This window comes from Rhinolophus hipposideros (genome assembly GCF_964194185.1).
Source record: "Rhinolophus hipposideros genome assembly, chromosome: 16".
Lineage (NCBI taxonomy): Eukaryota > Metazoa > Chordata > Mammalia > Chiroptera > Rhinolophidae > Rhinolophus > Rhinolophus hipposideros.
Window position 1 is genome coordinate 48,125,895 of NC_138062.1, and position 21,324 is coordinate 48,147,218.

General features: G+C 39.2%; 1 pseudogene across 1 annotated transcript; it reads left to right on the forward strand.

The window, feature by feature from the left end:
• The first annotated feature begins 8,886 nt into the window (after nt 1-8,886).
• LOC308509413 (olfactory receptor-like protein OLF4) lies at nt 8,887-9,847 on the forward strand (annotated as a pseudogene). The gene has a single exon. The product of its transcript is annotated as an olfactory receptor-like protein OLF4 (transcript).
• Nucleotides 9,848-21,324: the final 11,477 nt, after the last annotated feature.

The window sequence follows — 21,324 nt, forward strand, 5'->3', positions numbered from 1 at the left end:
TGACTATTTTGTAAATATCAATTTTTGTTTCTTAATCCCTTCACTTTTTTACCCAGACCCACAACCCTAACATTTCTGGCAACCATCAATTTGTTCTCTGTAAATATGAATCTGTTTTTATTTTGATTAGTTTTCTATTTACATTCCGTGCATAAGTGAGATTATGTGGTATTTGTCTTTCTCTGCCTGATGTTTTTTACTTAGTGTAATCCCTCAGGTACACCCATGTTTTCAGAAATGGTAAGATTTTATTCTTTTTTATGGCCACGTAATAATCCATTGTATATATGTACCACCTCTTCTTTATCCAGTCATCAACTGATGAGCACTTAGGTTGCTTACATATTTGGCTCTTGTAAATAGTGTTGCAGTGAACATAGGGGTTCACATATCTTTCCTAATTAGTGTTTTGGATTTCTTTGGATAATTACTCAGAAGGGGAATTGCTGGCTCATACAGTCGTCCTATTTTTAATTTTATGAGTAAACTCCACCATGTGGTCCATATGTGCTGCACCAATTTGCAATCCCACCAACAGTGCATGAGAGTTCCTTGTTTCTCCACGTCCTCACCAGCACTTGTTGCTTGTTGCTTTACAACAGCCATTCTGACACGCGTGAGTTCATATCTCATTGTGGTTTTAATTTGATTATTAGTGACCTTGACCATTTTTTTATACCTATTGGCCATCGGTGTGTCCTCTTTGGAGAAATGTCTCTTCAGTCCTTTCTCCTTTTTAAATGGGATTGTTTGTTGTTTTGAGGTTGAGTTGTATGCATTCTTTATAAATTTGGGATATAACCCGTATCCGATGTATCATTGGAGAATGTCTTCTCTCAATCAGTAGGTTGTCTTTTCCTTTTGTTGATGGCTTTCATTGCTGTACAAAAAATTTTTAGTTGGATGTAGTTCCACTTGTTTATTTTTTATTTTGTTTCTCCTGCCTAAGGAGATACATCAGAAAACAAATGTTATTAAGAACAATGTCAGAGAAATTGCTGCCTGTGATTTCTTCCTGGAGTTTATGTTTCCAAGTCTTATATTTAAGTCTTCCATCCATTTTGAGTTTGTTCTTGTATATGCTGTAAGAAGGTGTTCCAGTTGCATATTTTTGCATGTATATGTCAGTTTTCCCAATACCATTTATTTAAGAGACTGTCTTTACCTCACTGTATATTCTTGCCTCATTTCATACACAAAGAACCACGTAAGTGTGTTTGTTTTCTGGGCTCTTTATTCTATTCCATCGAATTAGGTGTCTGTTTTTATGCCCGTACCATGCTGTTTTCATCACTATAACCTTGTAGTATAGCTTGATATCAGGGAACATGATATGTCCAACTTTGTTCTTTTTCAAGAGTGCTTTGGTTATTCATGGTCTTTTGTGGTTCCATATCAATTATAAGATGATTTGTTCTAGTCTTGTGAAAAATGCAGTTAATATTTAGAAATCAGTTGAATTTTTATACACTAATACTGAACTATCAGAAAGAGAAATAAAGAAAACAATCTCATTTATAATTGCATAAAAAAATTCCTAGAAATAAATTGGACCAAGGAGGGAATAAACCTGTATTCAGAAAGTACATGACACCGAAGAAAGAAATTCAAGAACATGTTATAAATGGAAGCCTATATTGTGGTATCGGACAGGAGAAATTAACATCTTAAAATGTCCATACTGGGCCAGCCCGGTGGCTTAGGCAGTTGGAACTCCGTGCTCCTAACTCCTTCAAGGCTGCCTGTTCGATTGCCATATGGACCAGTGGGCTCTCAACCACAAGGTTGCCAGTTGAATTCCTCGAGTCCTGCAAGGGATGGTGAGCTCCGCCCCCTGCAAGTAAGATTGAACATGGCACCTTGAGCTGAGCTGCCTCCTGGAGGCTCAGTTGGTTGGAGCACGTCTTCTCAACCACAAGGTTGCCGGGTCGACTCCCGCACAGGGTGGTGGGCTGTGCCCCCTGCATCTAGCAACTGGCAACTGGACTTAGAGCTGTGCTGTACCCTCCATAACTAAGACTGAAAGGACAACAACTTGAAGCTGAATGGCACCCTCCACAACTAAGATTGAAGGGACAACAACTTGACTTGGAAAAAAGTCCTGGAAGTACACACTGTTCCCCAATAAAGTACTGTTGCCTTTTCCCAATAAAATCTTTAAAATAATATATCCATACTACCTGTCAAGGAGGGTGTCCTGTGGGGTCTCTGCTCCCACTCCCCACATAAGAATACAGGACACGGTGAGGCCAAAAAGGAACACCCATAGAGCCATAGGTAGGGGAGTCATACTGCTATATTCTCGCTGGCAGCACTATAGTCTCACTGGAGGCTGGATCCACACTGTCCGCAACCCGCCATCCTAACTGCAATCCACGCTTGCCAGCCACCATCTTCTTGCTAACTCCCATTTTCTGCTAGCATAGCCACAGCAGTCATATTAGTGGCCAATGAATCACTGGTTACAGCTGATGGCCAACTAGCCATAGCTGACGGGCATCTACTACCTGAGCCAGCACCTTTCTACGTTGGGCCGAGAGCCAGGAAACTGCTCTCTGGGGCTCTGTCCCCACACTACCCAAAGCAATCTATTGACTTAACGCAATCCCTATCAAAACACCAAAAATTAGCCAAGTACATTTGGAGACGTAATTGACTTTATTAAGTGATTCGTGAATGAGGCAGTTTTCCTTACAGTAACCAGAAGGGAACAGCCAGTGCTAGTAGAAAATGGAAGGTTTTCATAGGAAGAAGGGTGAGGCGAGGATCCATTAACATAAGAAAAGATTCATTTTAGACCTGGTCCATTAACATAAGAAAAGATTCATTTTAGAACACTCAAGATTCATTTTGAGTGTTTCCTTGGACTTGGCAGAATGTAGATTTGGAGGAAGTGATCCTAAAGTGTTTACGTTGTCACTGCTGAATGAAGATATTTTTTAACTTCATAAGCCAGACATGAACGTCAGAACACAGTGAAGTCTCCCATTATGTGGTGTCCCATCCAAGCCCCTGGCTGGCTGCTTGGCATCAGGTGTTCTGTGATGGGTGATTCAGAAGAAGAGAGCCTGCTCGTCCTGAGTCACTGCAGTGACGTCACTTGAGTCGAGGCGACTTGGGGGAAACACTTTAATAGCTAAACATTCTAGCTTTAGTTTCCTCAACAGAAGTCTATTTGCTTTCTTCACAATTTGGGGGTTTTTCTTGGAAGACTTGACTCCAGATGAATTCATAATTCAAGGAAGTGATTGAGGAAAGTACAACACTGGCTTTCAAGGGCAAGATAGTTTCATGTCAGATGCTGGCTAAGGCAATAATATTATTATTGTAAATTCTTTCATTTTCTGGAATGACCTAGTTTCTGAGTCACCAGTGTTCTTGATCAATATTTAATGGAAATGAAAATTATTTCTTAATTTAAAAATATATGAAAGAAATAACCTTTTCATCCGTGCACAACTTTACCTCCTTGAAATTCTTTAGTTTTCTCAATTGTGAAATGTGTATAACATAGATATTTGAGAAGATTGAATGAGAAAATAATTAAAAATAGCTTAATGGTATCTGTCACATATTATGTCCCAATAAATGCTGCAATTATTATTCTGCTTAGGAGATGAGCAAGAATACATAGGTGGTAATCAGCTTGCTTCCCAGAAATTAGTGCAGGAATTTGGTAGCATATCAACTGGCCCTGGAAGGAGACTGTGAAAACAAACCAAATCACTTATTCCTTATGTCTGTAGAATTATCTATTCAGAGAGGCCGTTACATGTGCAGGTTGGCACCAAGCAGTAGAACAGAAGGAACAGACCTGGAAGACAGACCTGATTACAATGCAGGTGCGTGTGCTGTGTGGCCGGAACACTGCAGGGCCGCCATCTTCACTGGTGTGACACCTGTCCACCAGGAGAGTGTGAGCCTAGGAGAGTATGAACGTTTATATAAAGTGTCTCGCATATAGTCAGGCACAAAGAAATGATTCTGAGATCATTACGAGCAGATTTTACAAAAATAAGTCATACAAGGAATTACTTGAAAAGCAGCCTCATGCTGTGTTCTAGATTCAAAGCCCAGAGAATGCATTCTGCTGGACATTGTTCTCTACAGTCCCAGACTGAGCTCCCTGTTTCATCATCAGTAGACCCTGCAAACCTTTAATTTTCTGTGAAACATTCTTAGGCTTATTGTACCATGCTTGCAAAGGCAGAATTTGGGGACACTTTGAAACAAAACCAAAGATACCACGTCATCTAACCCTCACTTTACCAGAAAGCTAAATTAACCAGAAGAACCTTTTCTGAAAATTCTAGTGATTATGGTTTTATTGAAATTTATTAAACCTGAGTTTGAAGAATAACATTGCTACATGCGGCCAGATCAGAAGTTATTTAGAATAAACCATTGTTAATATTTTAAGCTTATTTATAAAACCGTTGAAGCCTGTATAACTGATATGCAAATAATCAAGGTAGCTTTGTTCATGTTACCCCAAAGAATACCTACTGGGGGGGGAGTACAAGGGTGCCAAAAAATGTACATATTTTAAGAGATGTTATCTATGTATTACTTTGTGAAGTTGAATTGAATTGCAGAAGCAACATGTAGTATGACGTTGGCTCAAAAGATGGCGTTAATCGAATGAGCGCTAGCATCATTCATTGTGTTACTATTTTAATATAGTTTTTTTCCTTTCTTAATGTGTATACGTTTTGGGGGGACCCTCTGTATGCCCACAAACTGGTGAGTAGATAAACAAAATGTGATGTATCCGTACAGTCGACTACTATTTAGCAATAAACAATAAAAAGTCATGAACTACTAAAAAAAAAAAAAAACCTACTGAAGCCCACGGGATATACCAGCGGTGTGACGTAATTTTTCAACGTTTTTATTATGACAATTTTAAACATAGAGAAAAAGTGAAAGAATTGTACAATGATCACCTCTAAGTTCATCACCTACATTTAACATTTGTATTATTTGCTTTATCTGCATTACATTTCTGTTACGGAGCATTTCAAAGCACACGGTAGGACACTTCATTGAAATGCTACGCATGCGTTGTTTCATATCAGCTTTCCTCTGTCAGCACTATTGGACTTGGAAACATATTCAAGAACTTCCATATATTTAATATTTAAGTCACATTCAAATTTCCCCTGGGGAAAGTTTTGAGACTAAGTTCTGTCCCCGCGTTGGAAAAATTTTATCTTATACAAAAGCAATCATCACAAAGGATCTAATTTGACACCTGACTTGTGAAAAGTACTGAAGAAATACGTGGGGTTACTGCCCTCAAGTTGCTGTAAGGAGCTCTGATGGGGCAAAAACACCAGTGTGTGATCCTCAGACGAGAAACAGGCCTCGATGGAGAGCAAGCCCAAAGTAGAGCTTCAATAGCAGCGGGTCTGTGTGTGGCTCTCCGTGTCTTCCTGCATCATCAGTGAGAGGGCCTGTGGGACTCAATAGGCAGAATGGGTGGCGCCAGCAAACATGAGGTAACAGTCAGACTTGAGTGATATGTGCCTCACGTTCCTTTGCATGGCACTTAGTAAATGGTGATTTAAAACACAGCCTCCATTTTCACAAAGCTCAATGTGGAGCTGCAGGGAGAGCAAGAATGTTCCTGAAATAGTAATAAAATTGGAGGAGAGGGCTCAGTGATGTAGGGTTAGGGTGGTGGAGAAATAGCCCAGCAACACCTGGGGATTTTGAAAGACATTTAAGGCAAAGCTGTCCCACAGAACTTTCTGTGAGGGTCATATTCTATGTCTGCACTGTCGAATGTGGTAGCTGCTGTATTGAGGCTGGTATGACTGGGGAACTGAATTATAAATGTTATTTAATTTTAATAGTAACTTAGAAATATCACAAGTACCAGTAGCTGCTGTGTTGTATAGCACAGCTCTTAGCTCCCAAGACAAATGTCCCTCAGGCCATCGACATCCAACAGGATTTCAGCAAGAGTCACAGTGTTCACCAGACCAGTAGTAGAAACAGGGGACCATAGGGTACAATGTGGTTCACCTTCTATCCATCCCTGAGTCCATATTTCTAATACAAATTCTGTTTTTAAGATGTGTCCTTCTCTACTAATGATCATATCAAAAATTATGAAAGCTGTTCTAAGTAAATACTGAAAAGATGAATACTTCATGTTTTGGAGAGAACCACTTTCCTAATTGAATTTGCCTTCTCAGGAAGCTGGTACCTTGTATGTTGATTTTGAAAAAACAAAACCAAGACCTATCACCTTTGAAGGCTTCCAATATTCATTTCTTGTAATTCTAATAAGTGTGGTCGAGGCTCAGGATACTCAGACTAATGTCCTTTTAAAACAGGGAGATCAAGCTCATGAAGAAATAAAACCCAAATTCACTTGATTTCTAACCCAGTCTCCTGGGATCAGAGATTCATTAGGAAAAATTTCCTTTCTGTTTAGTCCAGAGTCCCCGGGAAAATTGGATGCTCAGCAGTGGGAATAAGAAGAGGGAACTGTGCCTGATGAGCAGATACACAGAGCCCTGTAACGCCTCCTCTGTGCGGTCCCTCAGCTTGTACCACGTTGGTGGATAGGACCTGGGTGTTGCGTTTGACTCCCATGCTGGCTGAGAACTGATGCTTCACTCCTTCCTGCTGTCTCGTGTGGGGACAGAGCTTCAGTCTCCATCATGAACCTTCGAGGGAGTAATTCTGACTTCCACACAGAGTCCTGCCTCTCAGAGACCCCATCCAGGTGAGTCTGAGAGCCCAGCAGGTACTGAAGGAAAGGGTGAGTGAGGTCAGAAGCTGAGAACACTTACCTGAGTCACTGCGACCATAACAGCCCAGCCAGGAGACTAGAGATTTCCGTGTCTGTGTTCATGGGTTATTAATGGATTTATAACTAATTCATTTAATACATTAATAAGGATGCTTGCATCTTCCATAAAAGGACCATTGTTAACAATTAAGTGATGGGCATGGATTTAACATTAGGTGACATTTTGGCATGAGGGAGATGCATAAAGTAGTTGCAGTACAGTGAAAATGTATCTGAGGGTATTTGCTGCTCGGGAAGTAGGAGAGCAGAGTGTTAGGTGCGGAGGCCAGTGCACTGAAGTGAAATTTCTAAGATGGAGTGTATTTGAGCATGTTTCGCATTCACTGGAAAGATCCAGGCCAGTGGAGGAAGGAACTACCTTGCAACAGCTGTTTTTGAGACATACATTGCAGTATAGTCTCTAATCCTGGGTATTTACATGAAAAAATTATTTAATAAGTCTGAAGAGGAATACTAAATAGTTTTCATTGTGTTATTTCATTCCTGGTGAGGCTGCATATATTTTGGTTTGTTACTTGTTTCCTTTTATTTTAGAACAGTTAGTAGGAATTTCTATCCCATACTGAACTTTTCTCCTTGGTGGTCATTGTCTTCTATATTTTTAATGAAATTCTGTCATACACTTGGGAGTATAAATTGAGGATTGACTAAATTTCAGGCAAAGAGGACACAGTGCTGAGAACAAAACACTTCAGTGATAGATAAATAAACGTCACCCATTGTACCTTAAATATTAATGCCACAAAAGCATTGTAGTCAGACCACGTTTACATTCATGCAATGAAGACTTCAGTGTACCTGCTAATGGGGTGGGATATCTCCAGTCTGGTTTAAAGTTCTTTTCTACTTCATGTGGGTTTTCAAAGTAAAATGCCCTCACCCAGGGGAAGGTAATGAATGAGTGGAGAGGCTATAACTCAGTTCCCTCTGCAAATTTTATTGAATAAATGTCTGTATTAGATTCTTTTCTGTTGTAAAATATTCCTGCATTAGTTGATTAAAACAAACATATGCTCTTAAACATCTGGATGTGAGAAGCCCGAAATGAGTCTCATGGGAAAATATCAAGATGTCTGCAGAGCTGGGTTCCTTCCAGAGGCTCAGGTGAAATGCTGTTTCCCTTCCTATTTCAGTTTGTATTCTGGCCACCTGCCTTTCCTGGCTCATGGCCATTCCTCCGCCTTCAAAGCACATAGGCACATACAGGTTGAAGTGCTGGTCCTGACTAGGTTTGCTCACCTTCTCTCTGTGGACTTGGGGGCTGAATAATGGTTGGTGTGGGTGTTTTCCTGTGGATGTAGATGTTACCAGTATTCCTTCAGGCAATTCCAGATACCCCAGGCACAGAATCATTTCTAGACGAGAAACACTGCTGGGAAATAACCTGAAATAATTATAATCAAAGGTCCATCAGATATTCTGATATTCACTTCGGACAGATCACTAAAGGCCTTCTGCTCCACCCCAGGGCTTTTGCACTAGCCATTCATTTTTCCAAGTACACACGCCCACATTTCCTTGTGTCTCCCTCACTTTCTTCACTGAGGTCTGTGTTCTAATGTCACATTGTTTGCAGGATTTGACTAAATGCCCTTGGGTAAAAAACACAAACAACTAGTCGCTACCTTGTTTTACACATCCTTTCCTTTCCTTCATATGATCTGTCATTGTATGAAATGTTATATATTTTTATTATTGGCTTGCATATGTTTTATCCTTCATTGACTTGTATGATCTTCTGATTTGCAGCACTTCAATACTCACAGACTAGACAGTACCTAAAACATGGTGAGCTCTCAATTTATATTCCTGAAATACATGAAGAGTTTCTCATGAAAACAGTAGAATACATAGCACCATTGGAAAGAAGAAGAACAGAGAAAAATTCCTAATCTGAGATGGCACAGGAAACCTCTAGAAGGAATAAGATCCATATAAAAGTATTGAAATTAATGACTTGGCTACAAAATATAAATTGTAGTATTAGAGCATCTGAGTAAAGTCTCTTTGTATGAAAATTACTCATGTGATTTTCCTGTCTTGGAAGTCACGTCTTCCACATGGAACCAGAGAATCTTACAAGAGTTTCAGAATTTGTCCTCCTGGGACTTTCAGAGGAGCCAGACCTGCAGCCCCTCCTCTTTGGGCTTTTCCTCTCCATGTACCTGATCACTGTGTTAGGAAACCTGCTCATCGTCCTGGCTGTCAGCTCAGACTCCCACCTCCACACTCCCATGTACTTTTTCCTCTCCAACCTGTCCTTTGTGGACATCTGTTTCACCTCCACCACCATCCCCAAGATGCTGGTGAACATCCAGACGCAGACCAAAGTCATAACCTATGAAGGCTGCATCTCGCAGATGTACTTTTTCCTACTCTTTGCAGAGTTGGATAACTTCCTCCTGACCGTGATGGCCTATGACCGCTTTGTTGCCATCTGTCACCCCCTGCACTACACGATCATCATGCACCCCCGGCTCTGTGGACAGTTTGTTCTGTTGTCCTGGATCATGAGTGTCCTGATTTCTTTGTTAAATAGCTTAATGGTGCTCAGGCTGTCCTTCTGCGCAGACTTGCAAATCCCCCACTTTTTCTGTGAACTAATCCAGATGATCCAACTTGCCTGTTCTGACATGTTTGTTAATATCCTGATGTTGTATATTGTAGCTGTGCTGGTAGGTGGTGGTCCCGTGGCTGGGATCCTTTACTCTTACTCGAAGATCATTTCCTGCATACGTGCTATGTCGTCGGCTCAGGGGAAGTATAAAGCATTTTCTACCTGTGCGTCTCACCTCTCGGTTATCTCCTTATTTTATTTAACAGGCCTGGGTGTGTACCTCAGCTCTCCTGCTTCCCACAATGCACACTCTAGTGCTATAGCCTCGGTCCTGTACACAGTGGTCACACCCATGCTGAACCCCTTCATCTACAGTCTCAGGAATAAAGATATAAAGGGGGCTCTGAAAAGATTTTTTGGGATGAAGTATAAAAGGGACAATTTTCCTGAGACTTAAACAGTGACCTTGATTTCATGGCTCCAAGTCTAAAGCCAGACATCGTGATTCTTTAATCAGATTGTGTTTGTTCTTCTTTTGTTTATAATCTGGAATTTCCTGTTCTTTGAATTCGACTTCTGTATATGACTTTTAAAAATTATTTATTTGTTTACATTATAGTTGACATTCAATATTATTTTACATTAGTTTCAGGTTTACGCCATAGTGGTTAGACATTTATATAATTTATGTAGTGATCTCCCCATTAGTCTAATGCCCACCTGGCACTATATATAGTTGCTGCAATGTTATTTTTATGCTGTGACTATATACAATATTCTGTATGCTGTGCTTTACATCCCTGTGTCTATTGTGTAAATATCAATTTGTATTTCTTAATCCCTTCTCTTTATTTACCCAGTCCCACAACCCTCACTTTTCTGGCAACCATCACTTTGTTCTCTGAAAATATGAGTCTGTTTTTGTTTCGTTTATTTTTCTCTTTACATTCCACGTATAAGCGGGATCATATTGTGTTTGTGATTCTCTGTTTGACTGTTTTACTTAGGATAATACCCTCCAGGTCCATCCATGTTGTCACAATTGGTAAAATTTCATATTTTTTATGACCACGTAATAATCCATTGTATATATGTACCACATCGTCTATATCCAGTAGCAACAGATGAGCACTTAGGTTGCCTACATATTGGCTATTGTAAATAGTGTGGCAGTGAACATAGGGGTTAGTATAACTTTCCTAATTAGTGTTTTGGATTTCTTTGAATCAACACTAGCAGTGGAATTGCTGTGGTCCATATTGGCTGCACCAATTTGTAATCCCACCGACAGTACACGAGAGTTCCTTTTTCCCCCACATCCTCACCAGCATTTGTTGCTTATTGATGTACAACAGCCAATCTGACACGTGTGTATCTCTGACACGCGTGAGTTGATATCTCATTGTGGTTTTAATTTGATGATTAGTGACTTTGGTTATCTTTTTATATTCCTATTGGCCATTAGTATGTCCTCTTTGGAGAAATGTCTATTCCGGTCCTCTGTCCTTTCTAAATGAGATGGTTTGTTGTTTTGAGGTTGAGTTGTATGAGTTGTTTATAAATTTGGGATATAACCCTTATCTGATGTATATTTGGCTAATGTCTAGTCCGAATCAGTAGATTGTGTTTTTTTGTTGTTGATGGTTTTCATTGTGGTTTATAAAGCTTTTAGTTGGATGTAGTTCCACTTGTTTATTTTTTGTTTTGTTTCCTCTGCCTAAGGAGATATATCCAAAAACAAATATTACCAAGAGCAATGTCAGAGAATTTACTGCCTATGTTTTCTTCTAGGAGTTTTATGGTTGCAAGTCTTACATTTAAGTCTTTCATCCACTTTGAGTTTATCTAGTGTATGGTGTAAGAACGTGTTCCAGTTTCATATTTTCCCATATATGTAAGTTTTCCAACACCATTTATTGCAGAGATTGTCTTTACTCACTGTATATTCTTTCCTCACTTTTATAGACAAACGACCATGTAAGTGTGGGTTCATTTCTGATCTCTTTGTTCTATTCCATTGAATTATGTGTCCTTTGAATGGGAGAAATTTTTGGAAACAGTACCTCCAATAAGGGGCTAATATCCAAAATATACAAGGAACTCTTGCAACTCAACAAGAGAAAAACAAACAACCCAATTGAAAAATGGGCAGAGGAGCAGAAGTGACATTTCTCCAAAGAGGACATACAAATTGCAAATACACATATGAAAAAATGCTAACATCACTAATCATCAGAGAAATGCAAATAAAAACCACAATGAGCTATGACCTGACCCCAGTCAGAATGGCTTTCATCAACAAGACAAATAGTAACAAGTGTTGAAGAGGCTGTGGAGAGAAAGAAACCCTCATACACTGTTGGTGGGAATGGAGACTGGTGTAGCTGCTATGGAAGGCAAGTGTGGAGGTTCCTCAAAATAATTACAAATAGAATTACCATATGACACAGCAATCCCTCTCCTGGGTATCAACCCAAAAAATCTGAAAACATTTATCCATAAAGACACGTGTGCTTTAATGTTCATTGCAGCTTTATTTACGGTAGCCAAGACATGGAAAAAACCAAAATGTCCTTTGATAGATGAATGGCTAAAGAAGTTGTGGTATATATACACAATGGAATACTATTTGGCGGTGAGAAAAGATGAAATAGGACCATTTGTGACAACATGAATGGATCTTGAGAATATAATGCAAAGAAAAATAAGTCAGACAGAATAAGCAGAAAACCATATGATTTCACTGATATGTGGTATATAAACCAAAAACAACAAAAGAACAAGACAAACAAATGAGAAACAAAACTCATAGACACAGACAATAGTTTAATGGTTACCAGAGGGTAAAAGGGGAACGGGGTGGTAGATGAGGGTAAAGGGGATCAAATATATGGTGATGGGAGGAGAACTGACTCTGGGTGGTGAACACACAATGGGATTTATAGATGATGTAATACAGAATTGTACACCTATAATCTACGTAACTTTACTAACAATTGTCATCCCAATAAACATTAATTTAAAAAAAAGAATTCTGTGTTATTTTTCATGCCCATACCATGCTGTTTTCATTACTGTAGCCTTGTAGTATAGCTTGATATCAGGTAACGTGATATCTCCAACTTGGTTCTTTGTCAAGAGTGCTGTGGTTATTCATGGGCTTTTGTGGTCCCATATCAATTTTAAGATTTTTCTAGTCCTTGAAAAATGCAAAGTTAATATTTAGAAATCAGTGGAATTTTTATACACTAATACTGAACCATAAGTAAGAGAAATAAAGAAAACAATCTCATTTATAATATCATCAAAAAAATACCTCAGAATAAATTTGACCAAGGAAAGAATAGACCTATACACAGAAAAGTACATGACACTGAAAAGAAATTGAAGAAAATACAATAAATGGAAGCCTATATTGTGATATTGGAGAGGAAAAATTAACATCGTTAAAATGTTCACACGACCCAAACCAATCTATTGACTTAATGCAATCCCTATCAAAACACCAAAAATCATCCAAGTACATTTGGAGATGTAATTGGCTTTATTAAGTGATTTGTGAATGAAGCAGTATCCCTTCCAGCAACCAGAAGGGAACAGTCAGTGGTTGTACCAAATGGAAGGTTTTCAGTGAAGAAGGGTGGGGCGAGGAGCTATTAACAAAAGAAAAGAAAAGATTAATTTTAGGTCTGGGTTTGCTTGGGAGGAGGAAGGGAACTGCAAGGTGTTTTATCCTATGGATTTCTTCTTCCTTCCATGGGGAATGTAGAGAGCCCTTGTGACCAGTGCTTTCACAGAAAATTCCAGACTGTTGATTAAGATTACATTTCTAATAAGGTTGAAACTGCCATTAGGTTCCATATTAAATCTATGTTTGGCCTGATGGGTTTTTACCACCAGTGATGCCATTTTGGGCCTGTGATTTTCTCTTTAGCTGTAGTATGGACACTTCAACAATATGAATTCTTCCAAAAATTGAGCAGAGAATATCTTTCCATATTTGAGTCTCCTTTGAAATGCATCCATTGCTGAGCCATCCAAAAATTAAGAATACTTATTGCATGACTATATATATATATATTTATAGATAATTATGTATATAAATTATATAACTATAATTTTTTATTTATTTTTATTTATTTATTTATTTATATTTTAAAATTTATTGGGGTGACAATTGTTAATGAAATTACATAATTTTAGGTGTACAATTCTGTATTACATCATCTATAAATCTCATTGTGTGTTCACCACCCAGAGTCAGTTCTCCTTCCATCACCATTTATTTGATCCCCCTTACCCTCATCTCCCTCCCCCCACCCCCTTTACCCTCTGGTAACCACTAAACTATTTATATATGTACTCAATACATAATTAATTACTTTCTTAGGTGATTGTAAGTAATGTAATCGCCCTGATCTTATTTACGCATTTCTGTTGGTGATATGGGATGATGAAGCTAATTCAGGTGGATGCTGTTAGAAAAAATAAAATGTTTGGAAATAGTTGGTGAGTCTAAGAACTCTTTCACATGTAAGGAGTGTATGTACACATACATATATGTACAATTTTACCGGACTCTATTTCTGCTAAATATACACACTCACACACACACACCATCACACTGACTCATTAATAATGTCACCTTTCATGTGAAAGAAAACTGGAAAGAAATTTGGAGAGAATAGAATTTTTAAAAAATGAATGGTTAAATTAACATGAAACTAGAAGAATTATAACTCGAGGCATGTGGATTTAATGTAGAATGTTTGACCTTAATTTTAGTAATGAATACATTTCCTTTCTTCATGCCCAAAGGCCTGAGTCAGAACCACATTTATTTTATGCAATGGAGAATTCATTAGAGCGTTTAAGGGAACAAATTCCCCAAACTGACTTATCTCAATGCTGTTGGCTGACAAATAATATTGAGTCAGTAGTTCATTGTCAAAAAGGTTTTATTTGGGAAAAAGAAAGAACAAGGAAAAAGATGGCTGCCACCCAGCCCCTGCACATGGAGACCTAGTAAGGCACGTGTTCTAAAATGGTAGATATAATATATCTACCATAACATATATATGGGAGACAGGAACCACAGAGTTTTTTTGAAAAGGAAGTTAGGACCATAGATTTTTACGAGGTGGGCTCATGAACTTCCACGAACTTATCTCCCCATTTAGACTTCGCAGCCTGATCAGTTTCCTTAAAATGCCAGTTCTCTTTGCAACAGGAAGAATTAATGCAGACCCAATTAATGGATGAAATTCCTAAAGAAAGGATGATAGCATAAATTTGTGACTGTGAGAGAGACTTGGCTTCACTGGGCTTCACGCAGGAGACAAGAAAGAAGTTAACCATGAGAAGCACTTACACCAGAGGATAACTGTGCCAAGTATTGGGGGCCCACAGCCTTCAGGTTGAAGGGACTTTGCATGTTCCCTTAGACTGTTGCAGAATGTAGATTTGGAGGAAGTGATCCTAAAGTGTTTACTTTGTCACTCCTGAATTAAGATATTCTTTTCCTTCATAAGCCAGACGTGAACGTCAGGACACAGCGAAGTCTCCCTCTATGTGGCATCCCGTCCAAGCCCCTGGCTGGCTGTTTGGCAACGGGTGTTCTGTGATGGGTGATACGGAAGAAGGGAGCATGCCCCTTCCTGAGTCACTGCAGTGACGTCACTTGAGCTGAGGAGACTTGGGGAAAACACTTTAATGGCTAAACATTCTAGCTTTGATTTTCCTCAACAGAAGTAGATTTGTTTTCTTCACAATTTGGGCATTTTTCTTGGAAGACTTGGCTCCAAATGAATTCATGATCCAAGGAAGAGATTGAGGAAAGGGCAACACTGGCTTTCAAGGGCAAGATAGTTTCATGTCAGCTGCTGGCTAAGATAAAAATAAAATATTTAAAAATGCACTTTTAAGTAATATTGTTTTTTAGTATACGTGCTGCCGAAGTGAGCACATTAGTAATATTCTTATTGTAAACTTTTTCAGTTTCTGGAATGCCCTGGTTTCTTAGCCACCAGTGTTCTTGATCAATATTTAAAGGAAATGACAATTATTTCTCAATTAAAAATATATGAAAGAAATAACTGTTTTATTCATGCACAGCTTCACTTCTTTGAGACTTCATTTTTCTCAGTTGTGAAATGTGGGTAAATATAGTATCTGTTTCACAGATGTTTTGAAAATATTGAATGAGAAATCATTAAAAATAGCCTAATGGTATCTGACATACATTATGTTCCAATAAGGGCTGGCAATTATTATTCTGCTCAGGAGATGAACAAGTGTATATAGGTGGTAATCAGCTTGCTTCCCAGAAATTAGTGCAGGAATTTGGTAGCATATCAACTGGCCCTGGTAGGAGACTATGAAAACAAATCAAATCACTTACTCCTTCTGCAGAATTATCTTTTCAGAGAGGCCATTACATGTGCAGGTTGGCACCAAGCAGTAGAACAGAAGGAACAGACCTGGAAGACAGACCTGATTACAATGCAGGTGCGTGTGTTGTGTGGCCAGAGCACTGCAGGGCCGCCATCTTCACTGGTGTGACACCTGTCCGCCAGGAGAGTGTGAGCCTAGGAGAGTATGAACGTTTATGTAAAGTGCCTCGCATATAGTTAGGCACAAAGAAATGGTTCTGAGATCATTAGGAGCAGGTTTTACAAAAACACGTCATATAAGGAATTACTTGGAAAGCAACCTCATGCTGTGTTCTAGATTCAAAGCCTAGGGAACGCATTCTGCTGGACATTGTTCTCTGCAGTCCTGAATTGAGCTCCCTGTTTGGTCATCAGGAGACTCTGCAAACCTTTAATTTTCTGTGAAACATTCTTAGGCTTATTATACTATGCTTGCAAAAGCAGAATTTAGGGACACTTTGAAATAAAACAAAAAGATACCATGTCATCAAACCCTCACTTTATCCAAAAGCTAAATTACCGAGAAGAACCTTTTCTGAAAATTCTGATGTTTCTGGTTTTATTGATATTTATTAAACACAAAGCTGAACAATAACATTACTGCATGAGGTTGGAGCACAAGTCATTAAAAAAAAACATTATTAATGTTTTAAGCTGATTTAAAAAACCATTAAAGCCACATAGACAGGTATGTGAATAATCGAGTCAGCATTATTCATGTAGCTCCAAAGATACAGATCGAGGGGGGTGTCAAAAAATATACACATTTTAAGAGATGTGATCTATGTATCACTTTTTGAAATTGAATTTAATTACAATAGCAACATGTAGTATGGCATTTGCTCAAAAGATGGTGTTAATCAAATGAGCGCTAGTGTCATTCATTGTATTACTATTTTAATACAGTTTTCTCCTTTCTTAATGCATGTATATTTTTTTGGAACCCTCTGCATTTCCACAAACTGATGAGTAGAAAAAACAAATGTGATATATCCACACAGTCGAATATTGTTTAGCAATAAATAATTTTAAAAAATGAACTACTGAAAAAAAGCAAACAGCAAAAAGAACCAATGAAGCCCACATGATTTGCCAGTGGCATGACATTTTTTTTAACATTTTTATTACAATTTTAAACATAGAGAAAAAGAGAAAGACTAGTACAGTGATCACCTATATGTTCATCACCTACATTTAACACATAACATTTGTAATATTTGCTTTATCTGCGTTACATTTCTGTTAGGAAGCATTTGAAAGCACACAGTAGGAAACTACCTTGAAATGCTACCCATGCGTCGTTTCATATTAACTATCCTCTGTCAGCAGTATTGGACTTGGGAACACCAGCAAGAACTTCCTGATATTTAATATTTAATTCACATTCAGATTTCCCCTGGGGAAAGTTTTGAGACTAAGTTCTGTCCCCGCGTTGGTATAATTTCATATTATACAAAAGCAATCATCACAAAGGATCTAATTTGACACCTGACTTGTGAAAAGTACTGAAGAAATACGTGGGGTTACTGCCCTCAAGTTGCTGTAAGGAGCTCTGATGGGGCAAAAACACCAGTGTGCGACCCTGAGATGAGAAACGGGCCTCGATGGAGAGCAAGCCCACAGTAGAGCTTCATTAGCAGCGGGTCTGCGTGTGGCTCTCCGTGTCTTCCTGCATCATCAGCGAGAGGGCCTTTGGGACTCAATAGGCAGAATGGGTGGCACCAGCAACATGAGGTAACAGTCAGACTCGAGTGATACGTGCCTCACGTTCCTTTGCATGGCACTTAGTAAATGGTGATTTAAAACACAGCCTCCATTTTCACAAAGGTCAATGTGGAGCTGCCTGGAGAGCAAGAATGTTCTTGAAATAGTAATAAAATTGGAGGAGAGGGCTCAGTGACGTAGGGTTAGGGTGGTGGAGAAATAGCCCAGCAACACCTGAGGATTTTGAAAGACATTTAAGGCAAAGCTGTCCCACAGAACTTTCTGTGAGGGTCATATTCTATGTCTGCACTGTCGAATGTGGTAGCTGCTGTATTGAGGCTGGTATGACTGGGGAACTGAATTTTAAATGTTATTTAATTTTAATAGTAACTTTGAAGTAGTCACCAGTACCAGTGGCTGTTGTGTTGTATAGCACCGCTCTTAGCTCCCAAGACAAAGGTCCCTCACACCATTGAAATCCAAGAGGATTTCAGCAAGACTCACAGTGTTCACCAGACAGACCAGTAGAAAAATGGGGGACCATAAGGTACAATGTGGTTCACCTTCTATCCATCCCTGAGTCCATTTTTCTAATACAAGTTCTGTTTTTAAAGATATGTCTCTTCTCTACTAATGATCGTACCAAAAATTATGAAAGCTGTTCTAAGTAAATACCGAACAGATGAAAACGTCATGTTTTGGGAGAACCACTTTCCTAATTGATTTTGCCTTTTCAGGAGTCTGGTACCTTGTATGTTGAATTTAAAAAAACAAAACCAAGACCTATCACCTTTGAAGGCTTCCAATATTCATTTCCTGTAATTCTAATAAATGTGGTCGAGGCTCAGGATACTCCGACTAATGTCTTTTTAAAACAGGGAGATCAAGCACATGAAGAAATAAAACTCAAATTCCCCTGACTTCTAACCTGGTCTCCTGGGATCAGAGATTCATTAGGAAAAATTTCCTTTCTGTTTAGTCCAGAGGCCCCAGGGGAAATCGGAGGCTCAGCAGTGGAATAAGAAGAGGGAACTGTGCCTGATGAGCAGATACACAGAGCGCTGTAATGCTCCTCTGTGCTGTCCCTCAGCTTGTACCACGTTGGTGGATAGGACCTGTGTGTTGCATTTGACTCCCAAGCTGGCTGTGAACTGATGCTTCACTCCTTCCTGCTGTCTCGTGTGGGGACAGAGCTTCAGTCTCCATCATGATCCTTCCAGGGAGTAATTCTGACTTCCACACAGAGTCCTGCCTCTCAGAGACCCCATCCAGGTGAGTCTGAGAGCCCAGCAGGTACTGAAGGAAAGGGTGAGAGAGGTCAGAAGCTGAGAACACTTACCTGAGTCACTGCGACCATAACAGCCCAGCCAGGAGACTAGAGATCACCGTGTCTGTGTTCTTGGGTTATTAATGGATTTATAACTAATTCATTTAATACATTAATAAGGATGCTTGAGTCTTCCATAAAAGGACCAACGTTAACAATTAAGTGATGAGCATGGATGTACCATTACGTGACATTTTGGAATGAGGGAGATGCATAAAGTAGTTGCTGTACAATGAAAACATATCTGAGGATATTTGCTGCTCGGGAAGTAGGAGAACAGAGTGTTAGCTGCGGAGGCCAGTGCACTGAAGTGAAATTTCTAAGACAGAGTGTATTTGAGCATGTTTTGTATTCATTGGAAAGATCCAGGCCAGTGGAGGTAGGAATTACCTTGCAAAAGCTGTTCTTGAGACATGCAGTGCAGTATCGTCTCTAATCCTGGGTATTCACATGAAAAAATTATTTAATAAGTCTGAAGAGGAATACTAAATAGTTTTCATTGTGTTATTTTATTACTGGCAAGGGTGCATATATTTTGGTTTGTTACTTGTTTACTTTTATTTTGGAACAGTTAGTAGGAATTTCTATCCCATACTGAACTTTTCTCCTTGGTGGTCATTGTCTTCTATATTTTTAATGAAATTCTGTCATACACTTGGGAGTATAAATTGAGGATTGACCAAATTTTAGGCAAAAAGGACACAGTGCTGAGAACAAAACACTTCGGTGATGGAGAAATAAACGTCACCCATTGTACCTTAAATCTTAATGCCATGAAAGCATTGTAGTCAGACCACGTTTACATTTGTGCAATGAAGACTTCAGTGCACCTGCTAATGGGGTGGGACATCTACAGTCTGGTTTAAAGTTCTTTTACACTTCATGTAGGTTTTCAAAGTAAAATGCCCTCTCCCAGTGGAAGGTAATGAATGAGTGGAGAGGATTCAACTCAGTTCCCTCTGCAAATTTTATTAAATAAATATCTCTATTAGATTCTATTGCTGTTGTAAAATATTCCCGCATTAGTTGATTGAAACAAACAAACGTATGCTCTTACAGTTCGGGATGTGAGAAACCTGAAATGAGTCTCATGGGCTAATATCAAGATGTCTGCAGAGCTGGGTTCCTTCTAGAGTTTCAGGTGAAATGCTGTTTCCCTTCCTATTTCAGTTTGTATTCTGGCCACAGGCCTTTCCTGGCTCATGGCCTTTCCTCCACCTTCAAAGCCAGCAGTTTAGCTTCTTCATCTTGTCTCTTGCTTCTATGTAGAGGACCATTGTGGTTACGTTCCTCCCACCTGGATGATACTGGGTCATCTTCTTAACGTCAGCCAGTTAGCAAGCCTGTCCCATCTTCTACCCTAATCCCCCCTTGCAATAAAAATATCAAATGCAAGGCACTGGGGATGGGGTGTGGACATATTTTGGAGGCCCTTATTCTGCTCACTATAAAGTCCCTTAAAAGTGTATTATTATACACTCAGGACCATTTTATAAGAGAAATGAAAGCAGAATTTACATAGTTTCTGGAATGAGTGACTACAGAATTTTAAATATTAATACATGCAAAGAAATAATTGATTCAGAAAACCTGAAACCGCCTGTTCCTGACTCTGACACAGGACCTCACCTTGCTCCTCAGAGCGTGGGCCACAGACCAGGAGCTGCAGCATCAACAGCCCTGGGAGCTGGTTAGAAATGCAGACTCTCTGAGCCCCCAGGACCTGCTGACTCAGATTCTGCGTCTGGTAGGATGCTGTTGATCGTAGGTACATACAGGTTGAAGTGCTGGTCTTGACTAGGTTTGCTCACCTTCTCTCTATTGACTTGGGGGCTGAATAATGGTTGGTGTGGGTGCTTTCCTGTGGACTGTAGGTGTTATCAGTATTCATTCAGGGAATACTAGATACCCCAGGCACAAAATCGTTTCTGGGTGAGAAATACTGCTGGGAAATAACCTGAAATAATTATAATCAAGGTCCATCAGATACTCTGATATTCACTTTGGACAGATCACTAAAGTCATTCTGCTCCACCCCAGGGCCCTTGCAGTGGCCATTCCTTCTACTTAGTACACATGCCCACATTTCCTTGCTTCTCCCTTACTTTCTTCACTGAGGTCTCTGTTCAAATGTCACCTTGTTTACAAGAGTTGACTAAATGATCTTGAAAAAAAACAACAACACTAGTCACTATCTTTTTTTACTCTTCCTTTCCTTTCTTCACATGATGTCACCATATGAAATGTTATATATTTTTATTATTAGCTTGCATATTGTTTCTCCTTCACATATTTGTATAAACTTCTGTTTTTCAGCAGGCTAGACAGCATCTAAACTATGGTGAGAGCTCAATTTACATTCCTGAAATAAATGAAGAATTTTCATGAAAACAGTAGAAAACATAACACCTTTGGAAAGTAGGAGAATGGACCGAAATTCCTAATTTGAGATGGCACAGGTCTTCTGGAAGGAACAAGA